The 10,839-nt window shown below is 35.0% G+C and overlaps 1 long non-coding RNA gene across 1 annotated transcript; it reads right to left on the bottom strand.

Annotated features, from left to right (window-relative positions):
* Positions 1–294: 294 nt before the first annotated feature.
* Positions 295–10,693, bottom strand: LOC126167618 (uncharacterized). The gene is made up of 2 exons (XR_007535450.1): positions 4,403–10,693; positions 295–4,342 (listed from the first exon to the last, which is right to left on the bottom strand). It is a non-coding gene; the product is annotated as an uncharacterized LOC126167618 (long non-coding RNA).
* Positions 10,694–10,839: the final 146 nt, after the last annotated feature.

The following is a 10,839-nucleotide window of genomic DNA, read 5'->3' as shown; positions in this document are numbered from 1 at the left end:
TAGTGTGGTGTTAGTGGTGGTGCTTTATCATTGTTTTACACGGATCAATCTGTAACACCACAAAGTCTATTCCTCTTAGAAAATTCTGAGGACAGCCACAAATTTGAAGTCCTGTTGTGCAAATGGGTTGCTAAAGGCAAGTGTACTTGCCTTCATGCCACAAAACACTTCTGAGAGGTTGAGAATTTAATGTAGAACATTCAGGTTCAGCTTTGTGGTCAGGGCTTCAAGTAAAACATCTCTTCTCACCACTTAAGCAAGCAAGTGGTTACGAAGGCATAAATACATGAATGCTAGTGTTGAGAATTTATTTCACCAATTAAAGCTATTCTCTCTAGGTCAAGTATAACTGCTATTTGGTATTAAAGACATGGTATAACATATCTTTTTTTATAAGATGTGTTATAAGATGTGTAATAAGATGTTCACAGTGCTTCTGTAAGAAAATATTAATCTCAATTTAAATATACAATAAGGAAAAGACAGTCAGTTGGAGAGATTAAACTTTGTGGAAACTACACAAATTTAATATTTTTTGTGTATTCTCACAGTGATGTTAATACAGACATTCCTTACTTTTATGCAAATACTTTCAGAATGATCTGACACATATGTTAGCAGAAAGCATAATGTAAGTGTGCTTTATATATTGTAAAAACTATTTTTTAAATAAAACATTTGTTGAATTTTTGTATCTACAGTTATATTAAAAAGTTAAACATTATCTTCGCTCTAAGACTGAATGTTCGTGTATTGCTTAAAAGTTGCTTTCAGGAATGAAATAGGTACTAAAAAATACTGCATCACTACAAAATCTCTAAAAACATACACAATACTTGTTGTATTAATACAAATCAAGAACTGTGTGAAATACACAGAGAAACAAAATGCACAAAGGAAAAAGAAAAATCTGCAAGATAACACGAATAGAAGGAACTTATCGTCTCACGACGCCAATCTGATATGTATGTGTACAAAACCTACATAAAAACAGAACTGTCATGCTGTAATACCACTATTGTCATAAGCTGCATTTGTGTGTGCACCATTTCTTCTAACATACCGCATCTCTTATATTTACATTATCACTAAAAGCAGCTACAGTAATAAAACTTATTGTACATGTTGCACTCCAAAGTCAAATATAACACTAAATACTAAGTAGTCTATACATTAAAGTGTATACTGTACCAGTATTCAGACAATAGATAACTGTAATACTACAATTTCATCACAATATACTGGGTGGGCAATTCACAGTCATTTCCCTACTTATGCACTAGTTCTCATGGAAATGAAAACTACAAGAAAATTTAGTACTATTACTTCATACATTATTGAGATTTATCATTCTTTTCAGATTTTCTATTTAGTTAATTAAACATAACTGGTATACAACTTTGCCGTAAACTTTCAGAGGGCACACAAATTTGTTACATTTTCAACTCAGACACCCACAGAATACTTTGTACTATTATTTATTAAGATCATTTTTAAAGGAACTAATGACTGAAAAACAGTTCCCTTTCTCTTTCTGGAATAAGATACAATGAGATATATTCAAATAGTCAGCAGAGTAGCCAGACTTAACCATTTTCTGAAACAAATGGTTTTACTCTTATCTATGCACCAGTTTCCAAAGTTTAAGAGACATGTTAACACATACAATTATTATACAAAATGTAATGATTTAGAATGGAAACTGTTCACTTCTGTATTTCTGTGCACCCCCCCCCCTCCCCCTCCCCCCCCCCCCAATACACACACACAAAAAGAACTTCACTTCTTCTTTCTCTCTTTTCCTTTCCTCTTCCTACAACATATTTTTCTTGTATTAAATGCTAATGGATTCCTTCACTACAACAATTTAATAAAACACCCCATTAAATTCACTAACATTTCAGATAAGCAAACAAAATGTACAGTGAAACTTGCACTTCCATCACTGTCATCCTCATCTGTGCCAACACTTCTGTGTTACTCTGGTTTATGTCAACCCCCATCAAGTTAAATCAGAAATATTTGTCATTAATACATTCATCGTGAAACGGTAATAAAAATGTCCCATTATAATGCATTATTACTCAGTAATTCAATTGCAATTGCTGAAATATTTACAGCATTATCCTTAATGCCCATATATCTCATAAAATGACTGCTCACAGAGTTGCTGCCAGGTTGAAGATGAAGAAGCAATAGGGTGCCTTGTTATCATTATTACTAGATCCAAGTAAATAACAGAATAAATTTAATGAATATTAAATTTCAGCCTTGTCAATGGAAAGCTCATATTTCGAAACAGTCACAAAGAATTCCTCTGTCACAAAGCAATCATATATATGATACAGAAAATGAATCATTCAAAGCCTACAAATAAAAAAACTGAAAATATGGCTGAAAGAGAGTAAAGAACACAGAAATTGTAGATGAAACACTATTGCATTTGTCAATCTGACTATTTGTTCCTCTGCTAACAAATTATCAACACAGTAAAGACGATTACTGGGACATATGGAAAGTGACAAGGTTACAATGCTGTTTCAGTTTTCAAAGGAAACTGATGAACAATATCACACAGAAATTAAAACATGAAATGACAGCTGCATGGTTTCAGATAGTTCAAGCATTTCAAGCATTCCTTCACCAAGTTTCTCAATTCAAAGAACAGCAGATTCAAAACCATTTCTTATGTTCAGGGGTGTCTTCATGAAAAGGCATCAAATTATTTTTTTGTTTAACTCTCATATACATTCTGAAGTCCTTTTAGACTTGATGTATGGTGAAGAATTAGTATGTAAAATATGAAGAGGAAAATAGTAGTGCACTCAACTCACAATATCAGAAATTCAGTTAATGAATAATGTGGTCAAAATATTGCATATAGTAAGCTTAACTTCCTTTTCAAAGTAGATATGAACTCACTCTCCCCCCCATCAACCCCCTAAACTAAATTACACACAAACATGAAAGGGAAACAAAAGTACCTTAGAAAAATAAAAGAAATTATGAAAATATGTATGAATGTCCTGGTAGAATGTAAATAATTCAGGAGTAAAGAAGACAACAGCTCACAGAACAGCAGAAGCTTTTAAGTCATCAACAGGCACACACAAAAGAGAAAGAAAACTTGCTAGCATCAAAATCAATCCTTTGTGACAAGCTGGAGTACAAGTACATACATAAAACACACACAAACACTGCCAACCGGCAATCACAGCATCTGTGTGTGTGTGTGTGTGTGTGTGTGTGTGTGTGTGTGTGTGTGTAGTATTGATTCCAAATGCTAGCAAGTTTTCTTTCTCTTTCGTGTGTGCCTGTTGATGACTCAACATTCCTGCTATTTGGTGAGTGGTGTCTTTACTCCTAAATCATTTATATTACGAAAACAGATTCTTGAGAAAATAGATGCTGTAATATGTGTGAACATTTCTCATGATTTATGTCTTGATTTAATACTATGTATTTATACTATTTACATAATAATTGAACAATTTTGCTCTCTTCCTGGTGTTTGTATAACAAAACAAGAATTATCATGAATATTATTAATGGATGTCTAAAAACTTGTCACTTAACTGAATTTGAAGCACATGAATAAGCTTTTCCAATCATAACACAACACACGAAATATTATACACCTGAATTTTGTGATTTTCCACAAAACTAAAAAACATAATTTGACTACAATACTGATGAAGTTGCATTTAATATATGGAGAGAGATTCAATTAAACAAGAGAGAAAACATGAAAAATACATTCAATTTTGATTATTAAGTTATGCCAATAGGCTATGATTATTGCATCAATAAACTTTCTGCCATCTCATTCATGTTACTTTGATTTAGGAGAGTCCACTGATGGAACACTCTCTCTTCTAACATTATTAGTGGCCATTCATGAGATAATGCTTCTAATTTTAAGAGCTATGTGATAAACAGGTGAATGCTGAAGAAAGCCATGACTATTACTGTCAGCATGAAATTCTAAACTGACTAGCACTTGGATCCTCCCTTCAATATCTCTCTGTTCATTCCAAAACCCATACTTCAGTCCTAGAAGTTCCACATTAGGCAGGTTTCCCGCTGTAGCTCAACACAGTTATCTAATAAATGACAACATATTATGTGCAAAAATACAGCTCATTTTGTGGCTATATGGGTCCATAGTAAACAGTAAAGGTCAACCAAGAGTACTACATGAACAATGAGATAATGCGATCCCGTCACATTATTTTGTAATTTTAGTAACACATACCACTCAGTCGTACCAATGCATTAACACAATTCACTAACATAATTCATAACTTCACATACATACATACAACAAAGTTAAGTTTCTAACCTTCCCATTTGCTTCTAATATGGAAAACATCCACATTCATAAAAAAAATTAGTTTCTAACCTTCCCATTTGCTTCTAATATGGAAAACATCCACATTCATAAAAAAAATTAAAAAAGACAATATCTGCATTTTCTAATCTACTGGTTCTCTGGCATCTTTAATGGACACAATCTTAAAGTGATGAATAGAATAAGCACAACATTTAACATTGAGTACCAAAAGTCAAATAAAATGTAAGTTCCAACCAGAAAAATGAAAAAGGTGTACTCATAAAAACAGGGAACAGTAGCTGTCACTGATAACGAAAAATAATTAGAAAGTTAAAGCCTTAAGGCAATTTCTACATCAAGAGTTAAGACATCTGAGGGAAGCGTTCAAACTTCACCTTTGGCTTTAAGATTCAAGCTGAAAGTGAGGCTTGAATGCTTGAGATATCTTATAGATTATTTTATGTCACTTCCTTGACAGCCTGGAAAATGCAACTTTTTCAATTTTTCTTTTTTAATCACACTGTAAAGTCAGTGCATTTACATGTAATAGCTACATGAACCCAAAAGAAAATGCTTAACAATAATTTACTGACCTCATCTTTGCAAAACATAACCAACTCATTTGGGGTAACTGCAGCATACATTTACTCAAAAATTTCATATAAAAGTAATCATGAAGACATTCCTAAAGTATTCAAGTCAGAACAGCTAAAATGCTGTGCATCTACAACAAAAGAATAATATTACAGATAAGGTTTATATTCCTGTAATACATTTCAAATAATTGGAAATATAAGAACATTCCAGCTTATTAATAATAATATCTGCACATCACATGCAACAGTTCCGGAGTTATATAATTACATGCCGGTATAGTATTGTACAGACAACTAGAAATTTTCATAAGCCATTAACTGTGAGTCATTTACACAAATGGTTATATTTTGATATGAAATGAATGGGTTTCATCTGTGTATTACTTGCCTGAAAAATTGTTGTACAGGGTTTTCCAAAATAATTTTTTTTCTTTTTGTTGCAAGTCTGGCTCTCACTTAACTGAGGAAGAAATGGTTCATTTGTTACAGAAGGAAGTATTCATCAGTACCCAGTACATTAGATGTGCAAAAATACAGAATGCCTTCACAAAAAAGGTTGATGAGGAGTCACTAACAAGGCTACCGTTAAACAGCTATATGACAAGTTCTAGTAGATAGCAAACATAGCAGATGCTGCCAAAATAAGTAAACTGTTAATGCTAACACTACAAAATTTGATCAACATACCATCTGCAAATTATATGAATACTGAGAAGTTTGTGTGATGCCTATCCAGGCAGTTTGCTCTCTCCGCATCGAACTTGCAAGCGTTTAAAGATGCATTTGTATAGTAATTTAAAGCCATATTGACACATGTTGTTCATGAGTTGTTACATGAAGATATTGGAAAATATGTAGTTTTCTAGTCATTGGTTCATGTCATCTGCAATGCCACATGGAAAAGAACTCAACGGTGTGTATTGGTCTGACTAGGCACAATTCACCTTTGAAATATAAATGAACGCATAAAATTTCAAGTTGCAGACAGGCATGATTAAAAAGACACTCACATACAGCTGTTGGCCACAGCCTCCATTGGTAAAGAGAGAGACACACACACAACTTTCACACGCACACACACAAGCAAGCACACCTCACGCACACACGACAGCCAATTCCAGCATCTCGGCCAGCTAAATGAGTGTGTCTATTAATCATGCCTGTCTGCAATTTGACATGTCTTCTTTATGGTAAGTAACAATCTGTCTTTCCTACATTGTTGATATTCCTACCTGGAGTTCCCATTGTTTGAATGAAAAAAAAAAATCATTATTTGGGCTACTGAATATCTACATTAACACTACAGACCATACAGTGAAGAGAAAAGCCTTGACACTTAAAGTAGACTTTGCATGTCTGCCACAACCAATTACATAACAAACTTTTGTTTACATATCTACAGTTGTAGGTGACTGTTGCTTCAAGCTAGTCATGACAGCAGCCTTTTGAACTTTGTACTTAAAAGCCGACAAAAGTAATGCCAGCTATCAAGCCTCTGTGCCCCTCCTGCTACATAGAGTTGGTCATCTCTACACATGGGAGTTTGATGTGTAGTGTAAACTAGGTGAATCATCATCACCACCATCATGTGCTTTCACTGCACAGTGAACAATCTGCACTACATATATAAAGCACAATAATTTGTAAACACTTCAGCTGAAGACCAGGTATGTCATAAGTGATATGAACAGGACAAGCTACTGCTCAAACAGCTGACAACAAAGGATCATTATTTTCATGGACAAGTGATATCAAAGGGATTGTGATTGCCTCGGCCTCCTGGTTTATCTCCAAATAACTTTTTCCTGTGGGAATACCTTAAGGAATGCTTCTTACAAGACTCATTTTAACACCATTCTCAAATTTTAGAAACAACTTGAATGTGTTGCTGCAGTTTCTCAACAAACAATACAGCATGTGCTTAAGAACATGCAACATCATATTCACTTATGTGAATTATATAATAAAAGCTACTTTCAACAATGGTTGCAATTCAGATATTTTCCCATTAAGCTAGTTACTTTTTGGACACCCTCTACATGGCAGTAACAATAGCTAACAACACTGGGCAGTATGTACTGCAGAGCTTAGTATGACACATCTGAATTTATCATTCATTACAAGACTTTCATTTACTTCAGAATTTAAGGCTGTGTGTGGTGTTCGTACAGAAAGATTACTCACAAACAACAAACTGCTGGTATGGACTTAACAAACACAAAACATAAGAAATTCTGATGTCAACAAATACCAGTGCCTGACTGTTCAGGTATGAAAGCTGTTTCATGATTGTACTGGGTGTAACAAAGGGTGTACCAATTCAAGCATAACAGAGAAAGGGAAGTCAGATAATGTATGTCACCAGGAAGTAACACAGTAATTTAGCTTGATTACTGCATCAGTGACTCATCCCTGGAGTAAGATTAACTTAATCAAAAATTCTGAAAGTATATGACAGTACATGGAAGTGAACAAACATAAACAGCTGATTGGAAAGAATATAACAGATAAATCAAGCTTCAACAGAGAAACTGTGGCGTTTTTTGAAGCTACAAATCAAACTTAAGCCAGTTCCTTAGTATGCTTAGGACTTTAGAATAAATATGTTTAAGAGGTACTCTCTATTTTAAATGATTAACAAAATTTCAAGAACAAGTATTTGAACAATACTCTACAGAGCAATGGAAGGATAATAAGACATGAAGCTGACTACATCTCACATGGGTCATCCATTCATTTTTCTTTGTGAATTTTGCCACAGAATGGGTGATGCAATGAAGATCAGAAGTAAAGTCTGTGTAGAGACATATATCCGAACATTTCACCTCCCTCTATGTGTTAATGGAACTAAATGACACATACAGTGAGTGTCTTTTGTCACTGCTGAATAGAAGCTTATGGAGTGTAAAAGCAGCATTAAATATATCCTTGCTAAAAGCACCTAACACTTTAGCCAGAAGTATGATGACAGTATTAAGACGTATTATCAGATCACTGTACTTTTTATTTCACACTCAGTTACATCTTTCTCATACACTAATTTCTGTGTAAGACAGTGCACAGGAACTGTACCAGGAACATGCCTAGTGTATCTATGGTGTTCGAATCAATCTTTGGTAAATGACTCCTTTACTGCCATAACTGCATTTCAATTATGGTCTTCATGTAAGTGATTATATGTAGTAATAATGTAAATTATAAACAGAAAACACACCAAAATATCAGATCTTGGATCATAATTTTTTTCTAATGTAGAAACTTTTGAATTAGGAGTAATTTATTACAGCTTTAACTATTCCAGCAGAGTACGTAGGAGAATTTCTGTGAAATGCAGAAAGTAAGAGAAAGACAGTAGAATAACTGAAATTGTGAGAGTGGGCTCAGAGTTATGGGTGAATCGTTGGTTGGTTAGGCACAACAGTTAGGGGTAGCATCTCTGGCTCGTAATCGAAACATCATGGGACTTTGGTTCGATCCCAGCCACTGCTTAAACTTGGAATACAAAAATATCAGCAATCAAACAATGGAAAATCCAGGATGGAATGTAACAATACGAGAGAAGGAAAGTTGCTACTTGCCATATAGCAGAGATGCTGCAGTGTAGTTTCAGCTCTCTGAGACTGCAGACGTGTGTGTAAGTTGCACTTGCTGCAGACGAAGGCCTTAATGGCCGAAAGCTATGATTGTGTGAATCTTTTTATTGTGCCTATCGTGACTCAGCATCTCAGCTATATGGTGAGTATCAACTTTACTTCTCTCGTAAAATATCAGCAATGGCGGCCAAAGACTTTTGGCAAAAGTAGTCACCCTCGTTCTGCCAACGGTCTTTTCAAGGAGGACAGAGGAGTGGTAAAACACTCAGGGAACCCTCCTGCCCTTCACCTGAGAAACTGCCCATAAAACATGGAAGAATCAGTAATGATCAACATCATGAGGATGCAGATGGTACAGGAAGTCACTGCATTAAAAACACACAATGCATATCCATAGCACACATGCCTGTAATTGAAAAAGTGTCATAATGCTCTCTCCATTGACAAAAGACTCCATGTAAATCCATCATTCTGATCTCCACAAGGGGACTGCTAAGGGCAGTCATGAGAAAAAGACTGAATAATGAACAAGAGGGCAAAATTTTATGAATGGCAGAAGTTTGAATGTGACAGGGAAGCTAGAAAAGCAAAATGCAAAGGCTCAATCTAAATATAGTGGGTATTTGTGAAGTGAAATGAAAAGAAGATAAGGATTTCTGGTCAGACGAATATAGGGTAATTTCTACAGCAGCAGAAAACGGTACAGTTGGAGTAGAATTCATTATGAATAGGAAGGTAGAACAGAGAGTGAGTTACTTCAAACAATTAAGTGATAGGATTATTCTGATCAGAACTGACAGCAAATCAATGCCAAGAATGACAGTTCAGGTATACTCATCGAAATCTCAAGCTGATGACAAAGAGAAAGTATATGAGGATACTGAAAATGTAGTTCAGTACGTAAAGGGAGAAGGAATCTAATAACCAGTAGATGAAATCTAATAATCATGAGTGTGTGGAATGCAGTAGTAGGGGAAGGAGTAGAAGGCAAGATTACGGCAGAATACTGGCTTGGTAGGGAACAAGAAAGGAGAATGACTAATAGAGCTCTGCAATTATCTTCAACTGGTAATAGCAAATACTCTGTTCAAAACTCACAAGAGGAAAATGCCTGGAGGCACAGAAAGATTCCATCCGGATTACATCATAGTCCGACCGAGATTCTGAAATCAGATATTGGATTGTGAGGCATGCACAGGAGTAGATATAGACTCAGATCACAGTCAATGAGAAGGCTGAAGCTTAAGATGATCAGAGAAAGAACCAATGAGGAAAGAAGTGAAATACTGACATACAGAGGAATGGTGGTGTATGTTTGTAGTTTTTTGAGGCTGCTGATACTGCAATAATGAATACCAAGGAAGGCATTTCAGTTGAAGAGGAATGAACAGCTCTGAAAAAAGGGGCAATCACAGAAGTTGGACAGACAAATATATGTGCAAAGAAGGTAACTGCAAGGAAACCTAGGGTAACAAAAGAAATACATCAGCAGATTGATGAAACAAAGAAGAACAAGAACATTCAAGAAATGACAGGAATATAGCAATGTATATAGCATACAGAAAAGCCAAAACAACCTCAAGTGAAATTAAAAGTAAAGGAATCAACATCAGTTGTACAAGAAGAATTCTGCTGTTAAATTCATTCAGAACTTTGAAATCATTGGGGGAAGTGGCAACCAAATAAATAAAGGTTGGTGTGTAGAATATGTGACGCTAGAGACGTGCCATCCCACTTTTGGAAAAATGTCACCCACAATTTTAAAGACAGCAAGGGTGTATAGATATGAAAACTATCCTACAATCTGGTCAACAGTTCATGCATCAAAGTTGCTAACAAGAATAACATATGATCTGTTTGGCTTTAGGAAAGATAAAGGTACCAGAGAAGCACTTTGGACATTGCCTCTGATAATGGAAGCAAGACTTAAGAAAAATCAGGACACTTTCATAGGATCTGTTGACCTAAAAGAAGGGTTTGACAATGTATAATGGTGCAAGATGTTCAAAACTTCCAGGAAAATAGGTGTAGGTTACAGGGAAAGAAGAGAAATATACAATGTGTATAAGAACCATGATAGAACAAGAACGGAAGACCAAGAACTAAGTGCTTGGATTTAGAAAGATGTAAGACAAGGATGCAGTCTTCTCTCCCTTACTGTTCAATCTGTACATCAATGAAGCAATGACAAAAATAAATGATAAGTTTAAGAGTTGGGTTAAAACACAGGGTGAAAAAATATCAAAGATAAGATTCACCAATGACATTGCTGTCATCAGCAGAAGGGACAGATGAAGTGAAAGAATTCTGCTACCTT

The sequence above is a fragment of the Schistocerca cancellata genome, chromosome 1 (assembly GCF_023864275.1).
Source record: "Schistocerca cancellata isolate TAMUIC-IGC-003103 chromosome 1, iqSchCanc2.1, whole genome shotgun sequence".
NCBI lineage: Eukaryota > Metazoa > Arthropoda > Insecta > Orthoptera > Acrididae > Schistocerca > Schistocerca cancellata.
This window is presented reverse-complemented; position numbering and strand designations above follow the sequence as displayed.